Below are 27,835 nucleotides of genomic sequence, written 5' to 3'. Positions count from 1 at the left end.
CCGAGACAATCTGACTGGTGCAGCGTGGCATTCTGCCGCACATACACACTAGCCTCTCAATGATTTCCAATTGGAAAGCATTGTATTTGCTGAGATCATGGATCGCTATGAGCACAGCCTGGAAAGCCTGGCAGTTGTACTCTGACTCAGGGAATAAAGGGGTGGTGCAGACTACACGCTCCTCCAATTGACCACATGGAACAATAGCCCCCCCTCCCAGCTACAAACTAAGTAGGAAGGGGTTGACAAAACAATGGAGATCCACACACACTGCAGATGCCCAGCATGCACCACATGCATACACTACAACCACTATACATAACCAGCGCGCGCACACACACACACACACACACACACCTCAACCACTACACACAGCCAACAAACACAAACTATGGGGATGGAAAAGTTATTCAGAAAATTCATTTTTGTTCTCAAATGAAATCCAAATAAAGGGGGAAAAAATATAGGTAAATTGGATATTGTTTCCGGATCTGCTTTATTTGGGGAGTGTGTGTATTGCCATGCCAAAGTCCATGGCATTAGGAAGGGGCCACAATCGGTTATGTTGTGTCAGGAGAAGTACATTTTTGTAACCGACGCGTAGATTGGGTTGCCGATTTATCCCTTTACTAGAGACAACTATATTAGCTGACTGCTGAATTTACATCAAATGTGAGAATTTTATGGAATGCTCATTGCATGGCAGTCCATTCAGCTCACCTCTCATTTGACAGTTGCTAGGCAGAACAGAAATACTATAACTATGTATATACACACGGCAACAGGACAGAAACAAAGCCTTGATGGGTTTTGCATTTGTTAGCATTTTACAGCACATAATGAACATAGCAACAAAGGAACACAAAGAAAAGCTACTCGAGTTGTCAGTGGTTTGCACCCAAGAATTATGTAAAGATAATGCCAACTTTGCAACAGCCATGGCTCCTAAAACAGACTACTACTGCTTGCACTCAAGATTTTAAGCTCATTTGAGCAGGGTCCTCAATCTACTGTTCCTGTAACATTTTGTAATGGTCTCATTTACTGTCAAATTTCCCCATGACTATATAAATGCCAATAATAATAAACAATTTAACCACTTATGGTGCACAAGACAGTCTATGCAGTCATGCAGTGCAGGGCTTTAATGACCAGTGATGGCATAGACCGTAATGCAGTAAAATACAAACAGTGGTTAAATCCTTGCCGATACCAAGGAACCCCAAGTATCCCTGGGGAAAGATTAGTGACCACAGAAAGACCTATGCTCTGTCTGCAGAGCTCAAAGTGAGCGCAGCAATCAGGAAATTAAATTGTGGCTTTAATCCCGTTGTTGTACCTGGTGCTCCCCTCTGTCAGCTGGATACATTTTTAGTGACCACAGACTGATAAGTAACCTGCATTCGGAAATTAGATTGATTGAGAGCTGCATGCAGCTCTTTCAATTGGAATTTAAATACCCATAGACAGCAATGCAATATGAGCAAGGTTAGATTCCTGCTCACTCCAGGAAGCCCAGGTATCAATAGATACTTGGGGCTCCACTGTCAGCTGGGGCTATTTTAGTGGCCGTAGACTTTTTGATGAGCTGCATGCAGTGCTGAAAGTCAGAACTGCATATAGCCCTTGAAATCCACAGAGAACACTGCAACTGAGCGATCAGGTTCATCCACACAGAGATTCCGTTACTGGATCTGGTGATTGAGAGACCCCTCAGAGCCCCAAGGCATTTTAATCAGTGCTGGGCTTTAAGGGGGCAACAACAATAAATCCACAGCTAGATTTTAATTAGCTATTGGGTATGCAGAAATTCTATTGCTCTATCACTTAAAAATAGCATCACCATTTATTTTCAAGTCATACTAGAACGAGTGTGTCAAAGTCATTTTCCCGAGCAAAGAACAATATCAATTTCTTCTACAAATAAAGCAATGGACTCTAGTGATTAAACATCACCTTCTCTCTCTGGTAAAAATAAACCACCTCAGTTACAGCTTTTAAGAATCGTACAGTTGAACTAGATGTATTTGATTAAGTAACAATTAAATTAGACGTCTGAATGCCAAGATGAAACAATTCCTTCTGGGGTTTTTTTTTTTATGATGCTCTATGAGCAATATTCTTGCACCTTTGGTGACTGGAACATGCCTTATAATAAAATAATCTGATTAAGACGGTCAAGAAAGAGATTGTTAAATCATAGCAAGTAATGTAAAATCGAGTGCAGTTCTTAATGCTATACATTTCCTCCAGAAGAAAGAAAAAAAGAAATAAGTACAGAAAAACCATGTGGTTATGATTACAGGGCCCAGAATAGCAAGATTTAACAAAAGTGCAAACGAAGGAAACTACTTAGGGTGTGTTTGGTTGTCTAAAGTGGGACTAGTCTCCGTTCCCGCCCCTAAGAAGAAACTGCTCCTCCAAGAAATATATATCCCTTTCATGTAGCTATTCAAGTTCTGTTACAAGTGTCCGAATTTAAAACAGACACAAGTTACACAATTACCACCATTTCAAGTTTTTTTTTTTTTTTTTTTTTTTTAACTAATCTAAGGGTAGAAAAAAAGCTAACTTCTTAATAGCTGTAACATAACTGTTCTGTTTGCCAAGTGTGGCGATCAAATAAAGTAAATCAATAGAGAATGCTGCACAGATTGCAGGAGAAACAGGAAATGAATAAAATCCCTCACACAGGGACTTTCACGCTTATTGCATATTTATCTCAGCAATAGACTTAACCCCTTAAGGACACATGACATGTGTGACATGTCATGATTCCCTTTTTTTCCCCAGAAGTTTGGTCCTTAAGGGGTTAAAGGGACCCTATTGTCACCAGAATAGTTACAGTTTATTGTATTTGTTCTGGTCAGTATAATCAGTCCCTTCAGTATTTTTAATGTAAACACTGTCTTTTCAGAGAAAATGCAGTGTTTACATTACAGCCTAGGGATACCTTCACTGGCCACTCCTCAGATGGCTACTAGAGGTACTTCCTGGGGCAGTGCTGCCGACGTTCAACGGCTGAACTTTCCCCATAGAAATACATTGATTCAATGCACCTCTATGAGGAGAAGCCGATTGTCACGGGGGTGGGACCAAAAAGCCCTAGCCAATATCAGCCAAACTAATGCTTTCCCTGTGAATGATGTCAGCCAAAGAGGTGGATTGGGTGGAGTCAGCACCTGCAGACCTGTGGAGAGTTGGAAATAAGACATGTTCTAACCTTGCCTAAGGGGGAATGGTGGTTGGGGAGGTGGAATGGTGGTTTTAATACTATAGGGTCAGAAGTATGTTTGTGTTCCTGACCCTATAGTGCTCCTTTAAGTCCTACTGACCACTAATTGATCTTTATCAATGATATCAACCATGTCAGCATGTTACAGGAGCAGTGAGAAGTACAGCGCACAGTCACTAAAGATTTTTAGTAGCGGTTATGGTGCAAGAAACCCATGTCCGGCTCATACCTGTTCTCTTAACATATTTTAAAATATTCAGCACTTTAAACTATCCCCTGACTTAGCTTCCTCTTTAAGTTATACTTATGAGACATCACTTACAGTGTATGTACAGGCTTGCCCTGCAAATGTTTTATAGGCGTTTCACATACAACCTTAACTTGTTTCACAAAGCAGCGATTACTAACTTTAGCACTGCATTGTTTGTGGACAAGTCAGTTTATCTCTGGCGAAGGGAATTATGGGTAAACTGAACTGAAGACAAGTATATGAGCAAAAAAAAATAAAATAAGCATTTTTACATTTAGGAACGATTAAATGTGACATCCACAGACTTCAATACGAAAAATACTAATTCAGCTCTGGTTACAAGTGCAGGGATTTAGTAAAATGAACAGCAGGGGACACTGAATACAATATGGACATTTGGTAGTTAATAATATTGGCATTTATAAATTTAGCATGCCACTGTATCATAATTAATTGGCACACTTACATAAATTATAATCATGCAGATTTCTTTCTAACAAACATCCTTAATTTGAATACTAATTAGATACTTAATGCTGCTTGGCAAATTAAAGCAGTTGGAGGTGGAATAGAGGCCTTGAAAAACAAGCAAATACAGAAGTATTAAAAAAAAAATCAGTATATGGACAAAAATATTTAGATAATACAGACAATAAAAAAAAAAAAAAAAAAAAGTGGCTAAAAGAAATTAAATGTTTGCAGCAGTGCATGTTTATATAGCATTAAAAACCCCGGAAGCAATCCTCCAGCCAGGTTTAGAACACCAGAGGTAGTAAGTCACATAATGCTCACATATCAAGCATTTAAGGGTAATATACATGCTGTGGAGATTAAAAGGAAAATAAATCAGTTTTCCCGATATTGGGTTTTGGAATATACTTAGTGGTTAGGGTATTTAACACTAGTACAAGCAATTTTATTTTACTCTTTGTATTTATTGATATTTTGTATTTTTGAAAGCAGGTATGATCAGTCTGCCATTATCAAGGAGGAGCAGTACTGGAACTTGCAGGCATTTCGCCTTAAATAAATCTCTTCCTGGGGGCCTGAAGATTCCAAATTACAACATGCTACAACAAGCTGTAGGCACCATTTGCTTAATTTTGAAAATGTGGCTTAACTTGGATGTTTCACTGCCTCTCAATTTGTTGTTTTCTACCCAATCTTAAAGGGTGCATTAGTGGTTGTGTTGTTAGAATCCCATGGCGTCATACCATGGTAAGGAGGCAAACCATTTTCAAATTAATTTGCTAAAGCTTTGGGGTCTTCTGTTTATATCAGAAGGACCACATGTGCCTGAGAGACCAAGATATAAAACCAGGTGGATAATTGAAAAAAATTATATAGTAAAATTACACATATATAAATATATACATATATAAACAATTCAGTGTCAGTGCCCAAGGATGGTTGCACTTTAAATATGAGGAAGGAATGGATGCTTTGGTTTTATCGCAACACAGAAATAATTAAAATAAATATGCAGTTTTGCTGTGGCTACCTGTGTACATTGTTTTGATTGTGTGACGTATACAATTAAAATGCAGGCATTTTCAGATACAAATGAGTAATATTTTATTTCTAGGTAACTTACGGAAAAAGTTAGAAAATGTAAATTAAACGGTTTCAAAAGAAACGTCACGTAACATACACTTTGGATAATTATTTGAAAAGATGAGTTCTTATTTCTCTACAATGGGGGAATGAAAATGAGAAGATTCATACATTTCCTGTGACCACTTCCTCTCATGATGACAGAACCACCACTTCCTGTGACTATGACAGCAACACTGTCATACTTCCGACTACATCTCTGAACACCCTAAATAATAGCTAAAAACAACTGCTTTGAAAAAAAAAAAAAAAAAAAATAATAGTACTAGACATTAGCAGACCATGTATTAAGATATTGGCACAGACAGAAATGCAATGATTCAAACACCAATGTACACAGGCTTAAAGAAAATTAAAAAAACACAGGGGAAAAAAAAAAAAGCACAAAGATTTACTATTTTCATGTATAAATTATTTACCGGTACAAAGGTGGTTTAATATTTTTAGGAGTCAGAACAAGTTGTCATAGAGCTACACAGTGCAGTGTAGTGTTTATAGTGCCATAAGTCCCCAGGCATTCCCATACTAAGGATCAGACCATTTGCAAACAGTTTGACACTAACCTCAGTAACCTGTAGTCAAGCCTCTTTTTCTGAGATCATAATGTGAAAATGCTTACTGCTAAATTACAGACACCAATTTCACTGTGCTTAGATAAAATTCATTGGTTAAGGGCAGGGGTCGGCAACCCGCGGCTCCGGAGCCGCATGTGGCTCTTTTGAACCTTTGCCGCGGCTCCGGGGCGGATACTAGGGAGGGGAGGAGGCGCATTGTGCGCCCTGACACTCCCCACTGTGGCGGGCGCTGTAGTTACGCACCGTCCTGACGTCTCCTTCCCGCCCGCTGTCAGATCGGAGGGCAGCGGCGCGCATGCAGGTCTACGACTGCGAGGAGGAAGATGACATCCGTCCAGACTCCCGTCAGCAGCAGCAGCAGCAGCAGCGTGCCAGGCACCAGTGTGAGGTAAGTGAAGTGATGCCTCGGGGGCGGGGCGGGGGGGGGGGGGGGGGGGGTGAGCCCGGCCCACACACTTACACAGACAGAACTTAAAGACATTTTTATCCAATTTAATGTGCCACTAGTGTACAATGTATTTTTTTTTTTTTTTTTAAAGTGTAATTTATATCATATAATAAAACATAAATCCCAAGTATTCCTATTTAGGAGGAGAAGTCCCTATTTCCCAAATTCCTTTGTCACTCATTTCTATCATCATTGCCCCTCTTTTCTAGGAGCTCCATTTTGTTGGTGAGTCTACAGCAGAGCTCCACCAAAATAATACTGACAGTAGTATGTCTTTAAACTACAATAAATGTGTCTGAGTCTACAGCACAGCTCCACCGCAATAATACTCCCAGTAATGTGTCAGAGTTTGTAACAGAGCTCCACAGTAATAATACTCCCAGTAATGTGTCTGAGTATATAACGGAGCTCCACCACAATAATACTCCCAGTAATGTGCCTGAGTTTATAACAGAGCTCCACCACAATAATACTCCCAGTAATGTGCCTGAGTTTATAACAGAGCTCCACAGTAATAATACTCCCAGTAATGTGTATAACGGAGCTCCACCGCAATAATACTCCCAGTAATGTGTCTGAGTGTATAACAGAGCTCCACAGCAATAATACTCCCAGTAATGTGTCTGAGTGTATAACAGAGCTCCACAGCAATAATACTCCCAGTAATGTGTCTAAGTGTGTAACAGAGCTCCACAGCAATAATACTCCCAGTAATGTGTCTGAGTGTATAACAGAGCTCCACAGCAATAATACTCCCAGTAATGTGTCTGAGTGTATAACGGAGCTCCACAGCAATAATACTCCCAGTAATGTGTCTTTAAACTACAATAAATGTGGTTAGAAATCGGTCTGTATAAATAAGATATATTGTTCTTCAAGTATTCCTTTGTCCATTTGAAATGTTAGGAGGCATGTTAATACTTGTTAATAGATACTACTTGAAATCTGCTGTAGTAAACTGTATGATCAGTCATAATAATGAAATTAAATGTGTTACGCATAACCAGCTTTTGTGGACAATTGTGACCATAATACATAAAGGGTAACTGAGCATAGCGCAGCCATAATCCTTAGTAGCTGGGTTACTAATACTTTGTTGTCATCTTTTTAAGCAATCAGAAGGAAAAAAAAGTGACAACAAAGTTCTTTTTATAATGACGAGGATGACATTGGGCCCTCATTATTAATTATTATTTATATCAGGCACTGATTATGATTTATAGTAGACTGGGGCCCTGATTAATTTTCTATGGCATTAAGGTAAGAAACAATATATGCAGTGTTATATTTGTTTTAAATGTCGCAATGGTTTTGCGGCTCCCAGTTTTTTTTTTTTCTTCGGAAACTGGTCCAAGTGGCTCTTTTTGTCTTAAAGGTTGCAGACCCCTGGTTAAGGGGGTCAGCAAAATAATCATGTCCAAGTAGGACAAAATTCAGAAGTCAATTGCAGAATGGGAGCTTTAAATACATAAATAGATACAATGCATTCAGAAAGTATTTTGAAATACTTTTTTTTTTAATGTAACAGCTGTATTTTTTTCTTTTAATTTCAATCCACACTTAATAATACCCCTTAATGACAAGGGGGAGAGGGGTGGGTTGTTGACAGCAATGCAAATCCATTAAACAGGAAAAAATGAAATCTCACTGACATAAGTATTCAGACCCTTAAACTCAGTACTTAGTTGAAGCACCTGTAGCAGCAATTACAGTCTCAAGTCTTTTTGGGTATAATGTGACAAGTTTGAACACCTGGATTTGTGCCGTTTCGCTCATTATTTCTCTTTCTTTCAAGTTCTCACGGGTTGGATAGGGACAGTTGGTGAATAGCAATTTTCAGATATCGATTGGGTTTAAGAGAGTGTTTGGCTGGGCTACTCAAGTACATTCACAGTCTTGTCCCTAAGACACTCTTGCATTGTCTTGGCAGTGTCCTTGTTGGCAAGTGAATTTTTATCTCAGTTTGAGTTCCTGAGCACTCAGGACCAAGTGTTTACTTAGAATATCTCTGTATTTTGCTGCACTCAGCTTTTCCTAAGGTCTGACCAGTCTCCCAGTCCCTGCCGTTGAAAAACACTGCAAAACAGGATGCTACCACCACCATGCGTCACTGCTAGAATGGTACTGTGCAGGTGATGAGCAGGTTCCACCAGACATGATGGTTTGAATTGATGTAAAACAGTTCATATTACTTTTCACCAGACCAGAGAATCTTGTATTTCAAGCCCTTTAGATGCTTTATTTTGCAAAATCCAAGTGGGTTTAAATGTGTCTTGCAGTGAGGAGAGACTCATCTGGCAAGCCTGCCATAAAGGCTAAGATCAGTGGAGTGTTACAATGACGGAAGACATTTGCGGAAGGACATCAATCTCATTAAATCTCTGGAGCTGACCAAGAGTGACTCCTGGTTTCTTGGTCATCTATCTTACCAATGCGCTTATTTCCAATTGCTCAATATGGCAGAGCAACCAGCTCTTGGAAGAGTTCTGGTTGTTCAAAAGAATTTGGTTGAATTGAAGGCACTATAGGTTCCGACAGTGTCCCCTCCTTTGCCCGCCCATTACCCACCCCCTCCCGTGGCGATGAAGGAGTTAAAACCCTTTCATTCACTTACCCGAATCCAGCGTTTGTCCCTCGTGCCGAGTCAGGCAGACGCCACTAGAGGTGGGTGGAGTTAACCCCGAGAGGAAATTATTGCAGTTTCTCAGAAACTGCATAATTACCACTGTAGGGTTAAGGGACATGGGATATTGCATCAGAACACTTTAATGAGCTGAAGTGGTCTGGGTGCCTGTAACGTCCTTTTAAATCAAAGAAATTTGGAAGTCTCATCCAGATTTCTGAGCTTTTCTGGCAGCGCCTTAGACCTCAGTTTAGTTATTGCTTTGATAACTAGAAAAGCTACAATTTCTGGGGAAATTGTGTGAAGTGTTCTTGCCTCCACCAGTAGTCTACAACTGGAGTGGGCGGAGTAACTTATTTATTTATATAGCACATTTAATTGCAACGTTGTTGCCCAAAGTGCTTCACAGTTACATTAAAACATACATTTATAAAACATTAGCAAGTATACAAAAGGCCCTGTTTATGACATAACTTGCTGCTCCAGCCTGGCACAGGTTAGAGTATTTTGGCAGTTGCCATCTTATTTTAAAAACTATAAATCCTACAGCAAAGAGCTTTATATTGTGAGAATCACAAGACCCAGACCTACATTTTGATGCATAGTATGTCAATTAAGGTACAGTCGCAGTTTAGAAATTGCCCTTCAAATTTGAGCTGGCTAGAGTGGAGTTTCAATGAATGGCGTTAGTTGCAAACAAATGGTCATATTGTGAAAACTATCAGGACTATGGCTTAGCCGTGGACATTTCTAGTGGCAGCAGGGATAGCTGAACGTTTTGATATAAGATTTGTCTAGGTGGGCTTGAAAATGAGGGAGTGGTGGCAGTTTAGAAATCATGTCCTGATTTTCCAGCTCCCACTCTAGTTTTTAACATTTTGCCATTCATTCCTATGGGACCAATTTCGCCACAAGAACGACGATATTCCGTGAACCATTCGGCGAAACGTTCCACAAAGTAATAGCACTCCAATCGGAAACAATCCGCACGTTTCGGTATATTACTGTCTATGTAGTGTAAAAACTGTGGGAGAAGTTAGGGTGGTAAATTTGGCTATAATAAGAATAATAATATATATGTGAGATAACCTTAAGTGGTCTTGCTATGCAAGAACACTTAACCCCTTAAGGACACATGACATGTGTGACATGTCATAATTCCCTTTTATTCCAGAAGTGTGGTCCTTAAGGGGTTAAGAATAATATATATGTAAGATAACATTAAGTGGTCTTGCTATGCAAGAACACTTAATTATTTACAGTAATGAGATCACAAATCTATAATCCAAATCATGTCAAGTCAAAATTTTCAACAGGTGTACTCCAACCAAAGTGTAGAAAGATCTTTTCAAGTATCATAGCAAAGGGACTCAATACTTGTATCAAATGGTATATTTAATTTTTTTTTGTCGTTTTTAAGAAATTTATAAAGTTGTAGTTCAGCAATATCTGGATGTCCAAAGTTTGGAAAACCCAGATTCTAAATTAACATGTCTTAGGTCACATTTATAACACTAGAAGAGCACAGTGCAATACTAGGTGCACCCGATAACTGCATGGCTTTATAATGGAATTAGCGAGCACAGTAGCATACATTTTAAAATGCTAATCATAGTGAATATATAGAGAGTGGTAAAAGACTGTACACAGCATATTTTTGTTAAAGGGTTACTCTGAGCACAATAATCACTTCAGCTTGCTAAATTGGTCAGGGTACATCGACCCACTTTGTGCATTGTTTCATCTCAAAACACTGCCCGTTCAGATAATTTACCTTTTTTTTTTTTTACTCCACTTGCCAATACTGTTTTATGGGCTGGCTTTGGCAACTTTATCCATTGCGTTGCCCGGTCTACATGCGCAAGCAAAACTGTAAAATGTGGCTCTGCTAAAAGCTTAACATAGGCTAGTTCACTAAACAGTGCACAAGTTTGTCAGTTTATAGATAACGACATTCCACTCTGATAAGGTCTTATCAGATCTGATAAGATCTTGTTGATTAATTCCCTGCATTGCAGGAGATAGTGAGGTAAGAGTATTTCCCCCATGCAAGAGGGGTCCAACTAGCTCGCAGTTTTGGTACATCCTGCCCCTGAAGTCTCACTGCTCAATTCTCTGCCATTATGGAATTAAACCACTAATTTCCATCTATGCAGCTCTAGCCAAACCTTCCATGACTGATATGGAAAACAAAAAAAAGGTTTCATTTTCAGTCAGATCTTACTTTAGAATGTTTTATATCCTGCTCTGTAAATTGGCCTTTAAACACACACAGGAGGCTCCTGCAGGTTATTATCCAACATGAGAAATTCTAAATTAAACAGACGAAACAGAAAAAAAAAAAAAAAGCTTAAAACATCACTCCCCTCTTTACAGAAAGTTTTTAGGAAAGCTGTGTGACTCGCATATAAGGAGGTGTGACAAAGCCTGTATTAAAAAAAAAAAGTAACATCTCCTAAATGGCACAATGATAGAAGTTGTTTTGGTGCCTAAAGTATATCCCTTTAACTGTATTGCATTTATAATGCATATAAAAATAAAAATGATTTTTATATTTTTTACCCCAAAAGTAAAAAGTGCCAATTTCGATTGAAAGCTGCACTTTTCTTATTTCACAAAAAGACCGACACTCAGCTGTCAGTCTATGGATGTGAAATAGACTGACTAAAGTGTTTTGAGTAGAAGACCAATGATTACCTTCTGACCCTTTTTATTATATGCATTCCCGTGTAAATAAAGACCCACTTATCCCACTCCTTTACTATAGCAATGGTTTTGACACTGCACAGAAATACATTTCTTTGCAAGGACTCAATGTTGTGCCTCCACAATGTTGCAGGAGGCAGTTAGTGGTGGCCCTTATTCCACAATTGACAGCAACTTTTGCAGGATATACTTCATGAACACATTCTAAACTATGAAGGGGGAGGTGGGGAACCCACTGAGCAAAACATCAGACGCCTATCTACTGTAAACAGATTATTTTAGTCTGATTCACAGATCTTGGGGCAACAATCAACACATGAAACCCATACACAGGACAGAAGAAGTGACAAAAAAGAAAAAAAAAGTTAAGAATTCAACTCTACTTCAGGATTTTAGAGTATTTTAGATTAGCTGTTTAGTGTTATAGATATACAGCCAGTCATATTTCTATCAGAGGAAAGGTGCATGTGAATAGTGAAAAATTTCAGAGGGACACCCTAAACCAGGCTTCCCCAAACTCCGGCCCTCCAGATGTTGCTGAACTACAACTCCCATGATTCTATGAATGGAATAGGCTGAGAATCATGGGAGATGTAGTTCAGCAACATCTGGGGGGCCGGAGTTTGGGGAAGCCTGCCCTAAACTCTGTAACTACTACAGTCCACTGCAGTGATTATGGTGCTAGGAGTCCCCTGGCATCATTTGACAGTGAACAGCAGATCCAGTCCAGAACAGTTTGACATTTACCCATCTATGTCAAGCGCCCACAGTTCTTCTATTCTGAGCTGGTGTGATAAAACAGAAGTTCACACTTCAGCAATAGCTTGCCAACTCTTACTAAATTGTGAATTTATTCAGCTTGGTAGAAGCTGCTATGTTAATAGGGATTTATGACCTTCTGCTTTACCATCCCAGCAGAGACCAGAAGCAGAGCTAGGGCTTAATAGAGACTGGCAAGTGTCAAACCTTTCATTATGGGAAGTGAATGAAAACATAGGCTCCTCCCCTATTTTAACATGGAGGTTCTGCATGTCAGCACATTGTCTTTTTCTAAGCTGCTATTCTTATTTGTTCCTTTGTTGCATTATCCCCTCAAATACAAATCAGGTTTCAATTACATGTGTCATCTGGTTAGTAAATGTTTTAGATGTAATAGGAGGATACTGCAATAATATTGCACATCCATAGACTGATAGTAAGTCTACAGAATATACCAAAGAGAGAGAGATACACACACATATTGGGGAGATTGCTCTATAGGTCGTGCTCTAGCTGCCGTATCAATTTCTTAAACTGCAGGCTCAATTCATTTTAGGCTCAGCATTTCATCTTCCTGTGGTTGATAAAAGGGGACCATTCCTTACATACGGTAATGTCATGACAACGGGACGTACTTGTAAATTGAAGAAACTGTCATAAAAGGTTTAATATATTAGTTGTAGAAAACATGCTCTATGGACATAACAGACAAAGTTAAAAACCATGCCATTTTCAACAGATGACAGCAAATTAATCGTCTACCTTACTGCATCAGAAAACAACATTATGCCTATGGATTGCAGCATTTGTCTGGTGTCTGCAATAAAAGAAGAACCAATAACTGCCACTGCATATATTTTTCATGCCCCCCACATAAAAAAATAGCAGCGCTAAAGGATACATCATTGTTCCTTCTGCCTTCATTATTAATCCTCCCAATATACAGCCGTTCGGTTCATCAGGGGTAAGGCAAGATCTCAATGTAATGTGAATCAAAAAGGATCAAAGATAAACATGAAGAGTGTTATGGCAAAAATAATTCATTTGATGCTGAGAAAACAACGATTCCTGAAGTCTCGAGAAGCCCAATATTGCATGTATTCAATACACTTTATCATACATCTATTAAAAGGACTCTCCAGGCAGAGCATTTTACTCACCTGGTTCCAGCGCTGGGAGCCTCGTGAAGCCGCGCCCCCTATTTCGTCAAAATAACGAAATAGGCGGACGCGAGCAGGTAGCAATCAGACGCTTCCATTTGGAAGCGTCATTGCTCCCTTGTGCGCATGCACGGCTTCACCGCACATACTTCATAGGGCGCATTCATGCCGCCCTCTGAAGTCCTGAGCGCACTACCGCGCATGCGCGCGGCCGCGAGCTGAGCTGACAGCTCAGGTCGCGGTCTTTGCCTGCCCCCTCTGCTGACAGGCTGGAGAGAGAAGGCGCACACACAGTGCCTTCTCTCTCCTGCACACATCAGACGTATCTTAATACATCTGACGTGTACAGGGCCTTTTTAGGGCCGTACAAGATAGGAAGTCCCTCTGGTGGCCGTCTGAGTGACGGCCCCTGGAGGTATTCCTATCAATCAATGTAAACACTGTATTTTCTCTGAAAATACAGTGTTTACATTAGATTGCCTGCAGGGAGCTATAGATCTCACCTGAACAAATACATTAAAGGGACACTATAGTCACCTGAACAACTACAGCTTAATGTATTTGTTCAGGTGAGATCTATAGCTCCCTGCAGCCTCTCATGTAAACACTGTATTTTCAGAGAAAATACAGTGTTTACATTGATTGATAGGAATACCTCCAGTGGCCGTCACTCAGACGGCCACTAGAGGCACTTCCTATCATGCAGGGCCCTAAAAAGGCCCTGTACACGTCAGACGTTTGAAAATACGTCTGACGTGTGCTGGAGAGAGTAGGAACTGTGTGCGCGCCTTCTCTCTCCAGCCTGTCAGTAGAGGAGGGGGGCGGGCAAAGACCGTGAGCTGAGCTGTCAGTCAGCTCAGCTCGCAGCCGCTCACACCGCGCGCATGCGCGGTAGTGCGCTGAGGACTTCAGAGGGCGGCATGAATGCCGCTCTCTGAAGTCTGTGCGCATGTGCGGCGAAGCCGCGCATGCGCACAAGGGAACAATGACGCTTCCAAATGCGTCTGATTGCTCCCTGCTCGCGCCCGCCTATTTCGGCATTTTGACGAAATAGGGGGCGCGGCTTCACAAGGCTCCCGGCGCTGGAACGAGGTGAGTAAACAGGGGCTCCCTGGAGAGTCCCTTTAAGCTGTAGTTGTTCAGGTGACAATAGTGTCCCTTTAAGTGAGGTCTCAGTAAGTGATTCATCATGCCTAGCCTTTTATTTACTAAATCATTACTACTGAAGTCCACATGTTACTTCATGCACATATAAAAGGGATACTATAGTCATCAAAACAACTTTAGCTTAATAAAGCAGTTTTAGGATATAGAACATGCCGCGCACTGCTGAATTCTTTGCCATTTAAGGGTTAAATCAATTTTGTTTCCATTTATACCACACTTCGTTTGGCTGAGACTGACACATGGGAAAAAAAACCCTTGTAAATGGAGATATATATGTATGTATTTCTCACACACACAAAGACACACACACACACACACACACACACACAAAGACAGGGCTCAACAAATCTGCCTGGGATTTGTAAGCCTGTACCCTCCGAGGTGGGCGGCCAACTAATAGCTCTGTAGGCAGGCAGCAAGGGACTGGTTATCTTCTTGCTCTGCTACTTCATGCGCCGTTTAGTGATTCCGGGCCCAGCCTCTCTATACCAGTGCAACGCTCAGTAGGGCTTTAGTTTGCTCAGGCCTAATTGAGGTTTTCCCTTTTATATTGCATGGTGTGCTTTTTGAAACCTTTTTATTTCTGGTTAGTTTGATGAAATACTATTCTGAAAAGCTGATTGCAGCACTTCCTCTATACTTCATTGTGCAACTTTGGAAGTGTATCATCAATTAGTCATCAAACATAGATCACGGCATTTTCTCCTTCAGGGAGCAGCAATGCAGTCATATGTCCTATATAGCAGTACCATTAACATAGAATTCAGCCAATAATTGCAATCAAGAACATGTTCACTTTCAAAGCAGCAATGTTTTAAAGGAGCTACAGTGAAAATAAATATACTTTCTTCACAATGTAACTGTTCATGCAGAAGGGGTGAGGATTAGTTACAAACAAGGGGCATTCAGGGGAATATTTTTATTTAACTGAAATGCATTCCATTAGGCTATACAAATAAATTGGTGGTAAATCCACCCTGGAAAGTCCCCTTAAAATAGTAGCTTGCACATTTATGCAAGAGCAAGGACATAAATCTACAAATATTGTAGCTGTGCATGCATTTTAACAATGTCATCTAAGCAAATGTGCAAAATAAGCCAGGTTAAGGATGTCAACATGCACAACATTTATTTCACACATCTGCTGGCATTTTTCCTAGCATAATGTATCATTGGATTTGTATAATTTATCCAAGACATCACCCACTTTAAAGGTAAATTGTCACTTTGTGGGTTTTTGGACAACTTGCAAGCTTACAAAAATAACTACCGGTATGGATTTCAATATTAAAAATAAATAAATAAATAAATAAAAAAAAAAAAGATATTTCAATCCAAAAGGATTTTTTTTTATTTTTATGTCACATGCTAGGCATGCGGCTGGAACATCAAGAGATTACATTTAAACACTGGGGAGGTGTGAGCACTCTTCACTGCAGTACACACATCAACACATACTATGGCAATTTTTGAACTTACAGTTCTTTAACCAACTAGGTCTATTGATGTTTTAACAAAAAAAAAAAATTTTCATACAATAATGCTTTCAACTCCAGCATTACAGGAAGATTCTACGTATGTCACATTTCTGGATATCCAGCCTTTTAGAGAGATTTATCTAGTTTATACAAAGAGCAAGGTATCAGTGAAGCGATTTAGGCAGTCTACTCGGTAAAGGTAGAGTTGGGCTGAGTTCATCCAAGAGAAGATACACCTAGATCGTCCAGTTTTATCCATAACTGCATTACAGAGTTTCCAGCACAGGTGCACTATGTCCAGAATAATAGAGGGAGCTATAGTGGCAGAAACACAGCTTTGTCTTTCTGGCACTCATAGTATTCCTTTAAAGGAATACTATTGCGTTTGAAATACAAAAGTGCATTTCTAAAGCTATAGTGACACTCAGCCATAAGGCTATTGTCCACCCCCACCTCCGGGCATGGAAAGGGTTTAAAAATTAAAATAAACAGCACCAACAACATTTAAACACATGCTTCTTTCCTCCTATAATGTCAGCAAAGTGGGGATGCAGCAAGTGCTGCGCATGCATTAGGCCTTTCCCATAAAGCATTGATTCAATACTTTCCTATGGTGATGGTGTGTTCGCTGGACGTCCTCATGCAAAGTGTGAGGACATCAACTCAATTCAATGAGATAAAGTCTGTGTAAATGCAGGAAATGCCACTAGAAGCAGTATTAACCCTGCAATATAAACATCTCAGTATAAAAAGGGACTGGGACACTGCACACAAACCACTTCAATGAGATGAAATGGTCTGATTGCCTATTATGTCCCTTTAAAATCAATAATGTGAATGTATGGCCTGTTATTCAAACACTGAATATTCAAAACTATTTTTAGTTTGCTGCAGTTATAACCCAATTATGAACGTGGGCGAGGAATACTCTCTGCACCATAAACTTTGCAATCAAGTAAAATTGTTAAAGAGACACTATATTTACCAGAACCATTACACCTTAATGTAGTGGTTTTGGGATATATAGCATGCCCCTGCAGGGTCAGTAGTGTAAAAACTGATTTTACAGAGAAACAGCAGTGTTTGCCACTGCTGTCTGGGTCCAAGAATAGAAAGACGCTTTAATAAGCCACTCTACGCACTATAACCCATTGTAGAGATTATAGGGCAAAAAGTCTGTGAAGCTTAAAAAATGGATTGACACAGCAACTACAGACTCTCTGCACCAGGACTATAATTAGCTGTAGTTATTAAGGAAGAGTGCCATTTTAAAATGGCACTATAGTGTTAGGAATATACCGTATATACTCGAGTATAAGCCGAGTTTTTCAGCACATTTTTTGTGCTGAAAAACCCCAACTCGGCTTATACTCGAGTCAATAGTCTGTATTATGGCAATTTGCATTGCCATAATACAGACTGGGGCTGTCAGAGAGTTTACTTACCTCTCCTGCAGCTCCTGTCAGCTCTCTCCTCCTCTGCGCCGTCCGTTCAGCACCTCGGTCAGCTCACAGTGTAAATCTCGCGAGAGCCGCGGCTCTCGCGAGACTTACACTGTGAGCTGGCAGAAGAGCTGACCGGACGGCGCAGAGGAGGAGAGAGCTGACAGGAGCTGCAGGAGAGGTAAGTAAACTCTCTGCAGCCCCCAAAGCCCCCCACTGAACTACCAATGCTGGACCACCAGGGAAGGAGAGCCCCTCTCCCTGCCATGTATCAAGCAGGGAGGGGGGACGAAAAAAATATAATAATAAAATTTTAAAAATAATAAAATAATGAAATTAAATAAAAAAATAAGAAGAAATAATAATAATAAAAAAAAATAACAATTAAATAATAATAAAATTGCCCACCCCCCACCAAGGCTCTGCATCACACACACACACACACACACTGCACTCATACACACACACACCGCACTCATACACACCGCACTCATACACACCGCACTCATACACACCGCACTCATACACACCGCACTCATACACACCGCACTCATACACACCGCACTCATACACACCGCACTCATACACACTGCACTCATACACACTGCACTCATACACACTGCACTCATACACACTGCACACTGCACTCATACACACTGCACACTGCACTCATACACACTGCACACTGCACTCATACACACTGCACACATACACACACTACTCATACACACACGCTGCATTCATTATACACACACTGTAAATAAATATTCAATTAATATATTTTTTTTAGGATCTAATTTTATTTAGAAATTTACCAGTAGCTGCTGCATTTCCCACCCTAGTCTTATACTCGAGTCAATAAGTTTTCCCAGTTTATTGGGGTAAAATTAGGGGCCTCGGCTTATATTCGGGTCGACTTATACTCGAGTATATACGGTAAATGTGTTTGTGAACTGCTAGATGTTTAGATTACTAATGTTTTACATTGCAGGGTTAAAACTAAAGGGAGACTGTACCCAGACCACTTCATTGAGATTAAAGGGACGCTGTAGTCACTGTAACCATTTCAGCTCATTGAATTGGTTTTAGTGCCTTGAGTACCCTGGAAATGCTTATGCATTCAGTATTAAACCGCATAAAAGCAGTTAAACACTTAATAAGTGTATCTGGCCACCCACAGTCCTTCCCCAAGCTGGAGGTGTGACTAAGGCAGAGATTGCACACTTCCTTGTAGTCATACCATCAGTTGGAGATCTGATAGGCTAGAAGCAGTCAGCTGACACTCTCAGCCAATCACAGCTGCTCAGACTAATACTTCCTCCCTAGCCAAAGCCGCAATGATCGAGTGGCCTGCTGGGGACTCGTTTAGCATTAATGCATTAAAAACGGTTTAATGCTGAATGAAATGACAGTACCAGGGGACTCCAGACAATGCCTACAGTATCCCGTTAAGTGGTCTGGTTCTTTTAGGGGTGTAGCCATCAACTGGGACAGGTAACAGTATATATATATATATATATATACACACACACACACACACACACACACACACACACACATATATACATATAAAAATAAAAATGTTTTATTATTTTATAATTATTTTTTAACTATGGTTCAACTAGTATTAACCACCCAATATCAGAATCTCTCATCAACTGAGATCACAATAAATTCAATGACAAATGCAGCTAGAGCTTCCATAATAAAAGCTGACATACGGAGCTTACCCCCTTCTAAAATTTACCAGTGTAGCCAAATGCCTGTAGAAATTGTGGATGAGCTTTGGAAGTAAGGCATCCTCTCTGTGAGATTCTTGTTCTAACTGCAATTAACATACTGAACTTTGTAGAGTGAACACAAAATTAACAAAGAGGCTTTAGGAGCCACAATCCATCATGAGATTTGTACAGCTACAATTATTGGAACTTTTCAAGAATTTCCCTTTAAACATCCACCAGAAACTAGACAAAGAGTCTAAAACAATGGCTGCTGAAAATGTCAAGGACAGGAAACTAGTCCCTGACACACTGTAGTTCAACTGAGTATTGTCAAGTGGAAATTCACAGCACATGATACTGAATGTTAACAGAGTCACTACAGTTTGAAAGCGATTAAGTCAAAGGGATATGGCAAACTGCTCTGAAAGCCAACAAACAAAACTTTTTTGATGAAATATTATACACGGTGGTGCTCAGAGAAACCAAACTTATATGTAGAAAAATAGTATGCATATGTGTAAATAAATATTAATAGAGGGAGACAACTTTCTGATGGATCTCTAAATTAGCACGCTTGGAGAAGGGAAAAAAAAAGGGGGGTGGAGGTATATGGTAACATTTAACTAACCGTGCCTATCAAAATTATTCAATCCATGTATTTCAAAACAAACCAACACCTACCCAGAGTTGCAAGTCTGTACCCATCTCTTAACTTGAAGCTATATCACATTCCAGAAATACATGTTATATGCAGTGGACAACGTACTTACATAGAAAAATATAAGATGGATGAATTCATCGCTTATAGATCAAAAACAATGAACATTAGTTTTACTTATACACTTTTTTTGTTTATCACTTTAAAACAGCATTGTCACATTCTGGGGTCTTTTCATATTTGGCAAAGACCCCGATGATGACGACTCTCCACATGCAAAGCAGTTGTCCGGGGTGCATAGTTTTACTTACCTGAAGCTGTCCATGATCATCCAGTGGATCCTCTTCAGTTCCTTTAGCTTAATCTGCCAGGAGCCCACAAGACTACAACACTGATATCTATGGAGACTCCATAGACAATTCCTTTTTTCCTCTCAGCTGTCACTAGTGACAGCTGGAGGAAATGGCAACATTTTAGTCAACTTTGTGTTCCTGGCACTATAGTTTCCCTTTAACGAGATATAGCCTCAAACTGCTGGAAGGACATTTAATAGCACAGGCTCCAGTGATTCAATAAAACTAAAGAGGAAGGAACACACAGTGTGCACCAATATTAATTGGTGTGGCATATGTAGACTTTTGCTTTATATTATGCTGATGCTTGCAAATCTTAACACGTAATATCCCTATTACTACTATTCTGCGGATATGGGATTTCTCAGTATTGCATGGGTTAAACAAAAAGAGTGGGACATTAGTAATTTAAAGCCTAATGAGAGTATCTGCCTATTTGTCACCAGCCCTCATCCAACATAAGCATCATGCAAGGATTAAAAGAACACTATAGTGCCAGGAATACAAACATGTAGCTGACCCTCCCCCCCATCTCAGTGAAAAGGTCTAGCTGCTGCATCTCTATGGGGAACGTTTATCATGGAGATGCTGAACACTGCCTAGTACTGGCTAAGAAGCACCTCTAGTGGCCATATGAGTTACTGCCATTTGAGGTGTTACTAAGCACCAATGTAAACCCTATTTTTTCCCTGAACAGGCAGTTTTTACATTGAAAAGCCTGCAAGGACAAGCTATATTATTATTATAGCCTTTTATATAGCGCCAACAAATTCTGCATAGACACCAGAACCACTACATTAAAGGACCACTATAGGCACCCAGACCACTTCAGCTCAATGAAGTGGTCTGGGTGCCAGGTCCCACTAGTGTTAACCCTGCAGCTGAAAACATAGTTTCAGAGACACTGCTATGTTTCACTGAGGGTTAATCCAGCCTTTAATGGCTGTCTCACTGACAGGCACTAGAGGCGCTTCTCACATTGAAAATCACAGTGAGAAGACGCTGGATGTCCATAGGAAAGCATTGAGAAATGCTTTCCTATGGGCGGTTTGATTGCGCGCGTGGCTCTTGCCGCGCATGCGGAACTGACGTCGGCAGAGAGAGGAGAGTTCCCCAGCGCCAGGCACTGGAGAAAGGTAAGTGACTGAAGGGGTTTTAACCCCTTCAGCCCAGCAGAAGTGGGACCCTGAGGGTGGGGGGGACCTAAAGATCCTATAGTGGTCCTTTAAACACTCCAGACCCCCTAAAGACGCTTTAGCTTGCTGAAAAACTTTATGTGTGAAAAGTGTGTCCATTTCTTTTTTTGATTTTTGAAAGATTTTAATAAACAATTTTAGAAATAATACTGGTTACATCCCCAGCTCTTCAAGCAGGCAACAGGTCCTGTCACTTCTTGGTTTGGTTAGCTTATTTGCACTGAACTCAAGAGGCAGCAATTTCCCACAGTACCTGTCTTGCAAAGACTTCTCATTGATCTGCATTGGGAAGTCTGTGATTGGACAATCACAGAAATTTTGGGCGGGGTTGGAAGGGGAGGGCTAGCAAATGCAGACGAGATCTGACGTTTTTGCACGCTGTTTTTAGATACAATTCCAATTTGCATAATTTAAGGCACACATTTTCATTTAGAGTATATCTACTAAACAGTGATTTTTTTAAAAAATATTTTGAATTTGGGTACCACAGTGTATAGGCACCCAGACCACTTCAGCTCAATGAAGTGGTCTGGGTGCCAGGTCCATCTAGGGTTAACCCTGCCTGCTGCAAACATAGCAGTTTCAGAGAAACTGCTATGTTTACATTAGGGTTAATCCAGCCTCTAGCGGCTGTCTTATTGACAGACGCTTCTCACTGTTAAAATCAGTGAGAAGACGCCAGCGTCCATTGGAAAGCATTGAGAAATGCTTTCCTATGGACTGACTGAATGCACGCGCGGCTCATGCCGTGCATGAGCATTCAGCGGATGACGTCGGAAGAGGGAGGAGAGTCCCCAGCGCTGGAGAAAGGTAAGTGTTTAACCCCTTCCTCCCGGCGAGAGTGGGACTCTGAGGGTGGGGGGTACCTAAAGATCCTATAGAGCCAGGAAAACTAGTTAGTTTTCCTGGCACTATAGTGGCCGTTTCTTTTAAGCTGTTGAGATTCTGGTTACTATAGTGTCAATTTAAATTGCTGGTAATAGACACCATCAGCTGAACATTTATAGGAGCGAGAAACTAAGTAGCTAGGAAGGGCAATACTCAAACTCCAAGATTTTTAGTACCTGTGCCATAAGTAAGGGTCTCTGCTCCAAGGATCCAGAAGTAATTCATAGAAATAAAGCTCCAGCACTCAGGTGCAATGTGTGTTTTATTAAGCCATCCCATATGACAAGCAACGTTCCGACATGGCTTGATAAACAGACACATTGTGTTAAAACATTGCCTGTTAGTTGGGATGGCTGAATAAAGCACACATTGCACATGAAATTACAGATTGCTGGAGCTTTCTTTCTTCTTATTTATAGGAGAAAGATCACAAATATGTACTTCTCTCCTACTCCTTAAACAGTTATGCCTTGTTTCCACTGAGTGGAACGGTTCGGGTCGGTATAGTTTGGAAGGGTCACCAGGGGCCATGCGGGGTTTAGACTAAATGCCTAGCGTGTCATAGTGTGTCAGTTGTCGTGAGCATTGACGAATTCCTGTCCGCCAATCAATGGATTGTATAGTGTGACGATAGTAGCTACGCCCCAACTGTACCGTACCATTTCCTATGGACCTTCATCTGAAGGGGGACCAGGAATGGAGTGGTTCGGTTCAGTTGTATGGGCCACTTTCAAAATCGAAACACTCAAAATAGCGTACCAAACCGAGCCGTTCCGCTCAGTGGAAACAAGGCATTAGATGCGCAGGAGCAATATTGAAAGTGATGTAAATAATGGTTTTTTCACTGTGATTAACCTTTAAATAGCATACTGTATTATTTATACCAGGGCTAAAAATTTCTACTTGCCACGAGCCATTGGAGAGTAGACCCCGACCTGCAGTGGCGAATAACTTTTAAGGAATGGCAGTAGTGCATAGGACTTTAGATATTAAGCCCCGATACTAAATTGTATTTATACAATGTGCTAGCTACATTCCATGCAAAAGTATAGCTGAGGTTGTTTACATTTTCTGACTTAGTCATTGCTGGTATTACCAGTAGACAGCGGTAAAGACTACAAACATTGAGGGCAGGGCAACTTTCTCTGCTCCTGCACTGCCCATTCCTCAACTTATTGCTGGAGGAGGTTTGCAGGGGAGGGGTGATGCCTGGCATATACTGTAGAGCTTAAAATTCTGATTCCTGTACATATACAAACCCACAAATATGTTTGGCACATATACCATACACACGCAAGCTCACTCTTTACTCATACATGGAAAATAGGATAGGTGGGTTACTGAAAATGTAACTGTTTTGAGGAAGCTGGCTGCATAGTGTTTATAGAAAGGAAAAAATGTTTAAAATGTGCAGCAAAAATCCTTGTATTGGAGAGAACTACAAACAGGCTACATGATTTACAGTTGGAGAGCTCTATTGTGAATGTGACATCCACGCCGAGGCATCAACAGTTGGATACTGTGCACACTTCTGATAGAATGACCAAAGTATTCACAGTCCAAAGCACATTTCACACCTACATAACTACCAGATTGTTATTATTTTCATCTTAATTTACTGAGATCCAGGAATGCAATTGGTTTTCTCTGTTTCAATAAATGATGAACCATGACTAAAGGGAAAACACAAAAGATTTAAAGGAGAATACTACAACTAGCTGTAATACTGCTTAAATGGAAGCTTTAAAACACATTAAGATGTAATGTTTAGTGTGATGGTCTGTTTACTTGGACAATGTAAAACATTGTCATTTCTGAGAAAAGGCAATGTTTACATTTAAGATCACAGCTCTAATGGCCATCTGAAAGCCACAATAGGCACTTCCTCTTTAAAAGGAATATGCCTACATTAAAAAATGATTTTTTTTTTAAGTCAATTTTAATCCAGCAGAGTCATAGAGAAGCACCGGGGACTACAAGATATGAGGGGCCATATGCCCAATTTACCAATAGAATGCAACTCTAAGAACACTTGTTCAAAGTGAGTGAGCAGGAAACTCTCCCAGAGGTCTTGAAGGTACCTACCTTGAATGTTTAACTAATGCCAATAATAAAAGTACAAATTACTCTTAAAATTGTTACGATTATAAAATAGAACAGCTTGAACTTTTTGTTAGTATCTGAAGCACTCCAGCAAGTTGAAATGCTTTAGGGAGCTGGAGAGTTCATTAAAGACCTTCACATTCTGCATCATCACACAGCATGATGGGGTAAAATACAACTCCACTCTTCTCAAAGAAGCACTGAATTAACAAGTCTGGTGACTGCCACACATGCACCCCATGACTTCACTGGCAAAGCAGCAGCTGCAGTGGATTACAGGCCATCATAAGGAGCTCAAAGTTATCAAAACTGTTCATTTAAAATGCCCTGGCACCTTCCATTTGTTTAACATCAAACTGTTTAGAAATGACTGTTTAGAAATGACAAAAAACTGGAGGACATTGGCTGAGAGTGCTGGGGCAGGCACGCTCAGCAAATCAATATTGTCAAGATTGGACAAAACTGGTACCAATAATGTGGAAGTTTTAAGCTCATACTGTCCATGTAGTTGAGATGGGTCTGGGCACAGAGAAAAACCATGTACCTAATCATTTTAATATTAAAACAGAGGATGGCACCAGGGCACTCCATGCACCATAGCAATATAATATTATGTTAAGTGTCTCCTTGATTTACACACATGTTCAATTATCTGTCATGTCTGCCAAAATACCCAAACTGGAGTTTCAACATATCAGTACACAGTTACTAAGACATTTGCTAATACATCTGTATTTAGCTAACGTTTTCTATAAAACCTGCACTGACAATAGAACCATCAAAATAAATAATATATATATATATATATATATATATATATATATATATATATATTTATTATCTAAAAACATTTAACAGTGTTCTCAGAAAAGTTTAAATCAAACCAATCTGGTCTCTGTAACATTAATGATTCATCACTTTTCTGCAAAACAGCCTACCAACTCACCCTTGGCATAAGCTCTACACCGCCCTTGCAATGAAAGTGTTAAAATAATGTACAAGATTCCAACATGACACTGGACAGTCAAAATATAAACAGGATTTTTAAAAAAACAAAACGTAATTATACACAGAAGTCAGTTTAAGAAAGCAAACACCAAACAAAAACAGATCTGTCATTGATACTGAAACAAACAAAAAACTATCTATTCACACACATACAGTTATATGTTTAACAAACTGTACTTCTTTTACTAAACTGGCCAATATTAATTGTTAGTGTGGCAGAATTCACATCAATAAATGGATAGGGGTTGACAGCTTCCTAAAGGACCCTGCCCCTCCTTACTCCCCTCCCCCAACAACCTCCTCCCTGCTGCATTTCCGCTCTGCTTCCCAACCCCCTACAAAACCTCAATCATTCGCTGTTTTATCAGTTTCACCCAAACAGCACAGATTCGGTTATTTATATATAATTGACTGAAAGTCAACATTATTAGCATTTACTATAATCCCTTAAAAAAACAACTTATCACCCGGTCAGCCATCCCAATTTTTCTTACTCTATATTTTTAACTGTGTATAATACGGGCTTGCAATATCATCCAGCAGGGCGGATATAAAGTGGGGTTTTATCTGCTAGACTGCAGCTCCAATGAAGCTCAGCTCTCCATAGGAATCTGATTTCAGCTCTGGTGTAATCATTCCAATGGGAGGAAGAGAGTGATGTCCACTAGCCTGGGCACTCCATTTGTTGTGGTTTACATTGATGTAAATGAGGGATTAGTTCATATATAATGGAGTGCCAAAGGTTGGCCACTAAGGGGATGTGCCATCTGGCACACAAGGGCTTAAAACTGGCCTGACACCACCACCCCCTGCCAGGATGTGGCCTATACACCCTCAATATGGTAGATACCCATCTACACCCATCACTGCCCTGGTACCTACTGCCCAGGGAGGGTGCAATGCTCACATCTTCATTAATAGACCTACCATAACATTAATACCACAAGCCCCTACATAAATACCTTTATTTATTAACACTGTCCTGACCTCAGAAAGCACCCCATGTCTCACCATTAACCCACACCTGCCCCCAGTAATTACCCCATGTCTCTCCATTAACCCCATCCTTCCCCTCAATACCCCTTTTCTCTCCATTAACCCCATCATTCCCCTCATTACCCCTTTTCTCTCCATTAACCCCCTCCTTCCCCTCATTACCCCTTTTCTCTCCATTAAGCCCCTCCTTCCCCTCATTACCCCATATCTCTCCATTAACCCCCTCCTTCCCCTCATTACCCAATGTCTCTCCATTAACCCCCTCAATAATTACCCCATGTCTCTCCATTAACCCCCTCCTTCCCCTCATTACCCCATGTCTCTCCATTAACCCCCTCAATAATTACCCCATGTCTCTCCATTAACCCCCTCAATAATTACCCCATGTCTCTCCATTAACCCCCTCAATAATTACCCCATGTCTCTCCATTAACCCCCTCAATAATTACCCCATGTCTCTCCATTAACCCCCTCAATAATTACCCCATGTCTCTCCATTAACCCCCTCCTGCTCTCAGTAATTACCCCCTGCCTCTCCATTAACCCACACCCGCCCCCAGTAATTACCCCATGTCTCTCCATTAACCCCCTCCTGCTCTCAGTAATAATTACCCCATGTCTCTCCATTAACCCCCTCCTGCTCTCAGTAATTACCCCATGTCTCTCCATTAACCCCTCCTGCTCTCAGTAATAATTACCCCATGTCTCTCCATTAACCCCCTCCTGCTCTCAGTAATTACCCCATGTCTCTCCATTAACCCCTCCTGCTCTCAGTAATAATTACCCCATGTCTCTCCATTAACCCCCTCCTGCTCTCAGTAATTACCCCATGTCTCTCCATTAACCCCTCCTGCTCTCAGTAATAATTACCCCATGTCTCTCCATTAACCCCCTCCTGCTCTCAGTAATAATTACCCCATGTCTCTCCATTAACCCCCTCCTGCTCTCAGTAATTACCCCATGTCTCTCCATTAACCCCTCCTGCTCTCAGTAATTACCCCATGTCTCTCCATTAACCCCTCCTGCTCTCAGTAATAATTACCCCATGTCTCTCCATTAACCCCCACCCTGCTCTCAGTAATTACCCCCCTACATACCAGGCCCTCCGGTCAGGGACAGATATATGTAATGACAGGAAGCCTCAGTCCCCCCCCCCGGCGCCTCTCTCTCTCTCTCTCTCTCTCTCTCTCTCTCTCACGGGGGGGGGGGGGGGGGGGGGGGGTTGGGGCCCCGGGCGGTGTCCAGGAATACACGGCTCTCGGGCACACTCCTCGTTCCCCGCTTCACACTCGCCCTCCGGCCGTGTATACCGATTAATCCCCGGTGTGGCGGAGCCGCCGCTTACCTCTCAGTCTTTCCCCCTTCTCTCCACCGGGCGTTGGCAGGTCTACACAGGGTTTCCTGGGCTGATGGGCAGGGGCAAACTCAACGTCATGACGTAACCGCGTCATGCAA

General features: G+C 40.8%; 1 protein-coding gene across 2 annotated transcripts in view; it reads right to left on the bottom strand.

Annotated features, from left to right (window-relative positions):
• LOC134577723 (cell division control protein 42 homolog) overlaps positions 1-27,821 on the bottom strand; it is a 44,315-nt gene extending 16,494 nt beyond the window's left edge. For both annotated transcript variants that reach the window (XM_063436592.1, XM_063436591.1), the window contains exon 1: positions 27,726-27,821. The gene's annotated coding sequence lies outside the window, so the exon portion shown is untranslated. The remainder of the gene's footprint in view (positions 1-27,725) is intronic.
• Between the last annotated feature and the right edge of the window lie 14 nt (positions 27,822-27,835).

This window comes from Pelobates fuscus, chromosome 11 (genome assembly GCF_036172605.1).
Source record: "Pelobates fuscus isolate aPelFus1 chromosome 11, aPelFus1.pri, whole genome shotgun sequence".
NCBI lineage: Eukaryota > Metazoa > Chordata > Amphibia > Anura > Pelobatidae > Pelobates > Pelobates fuscus.
Note: the sequence above shows the minus strand (reverse complement) of the source record. Positions and strands in the feature narration are given on the sequence as shown.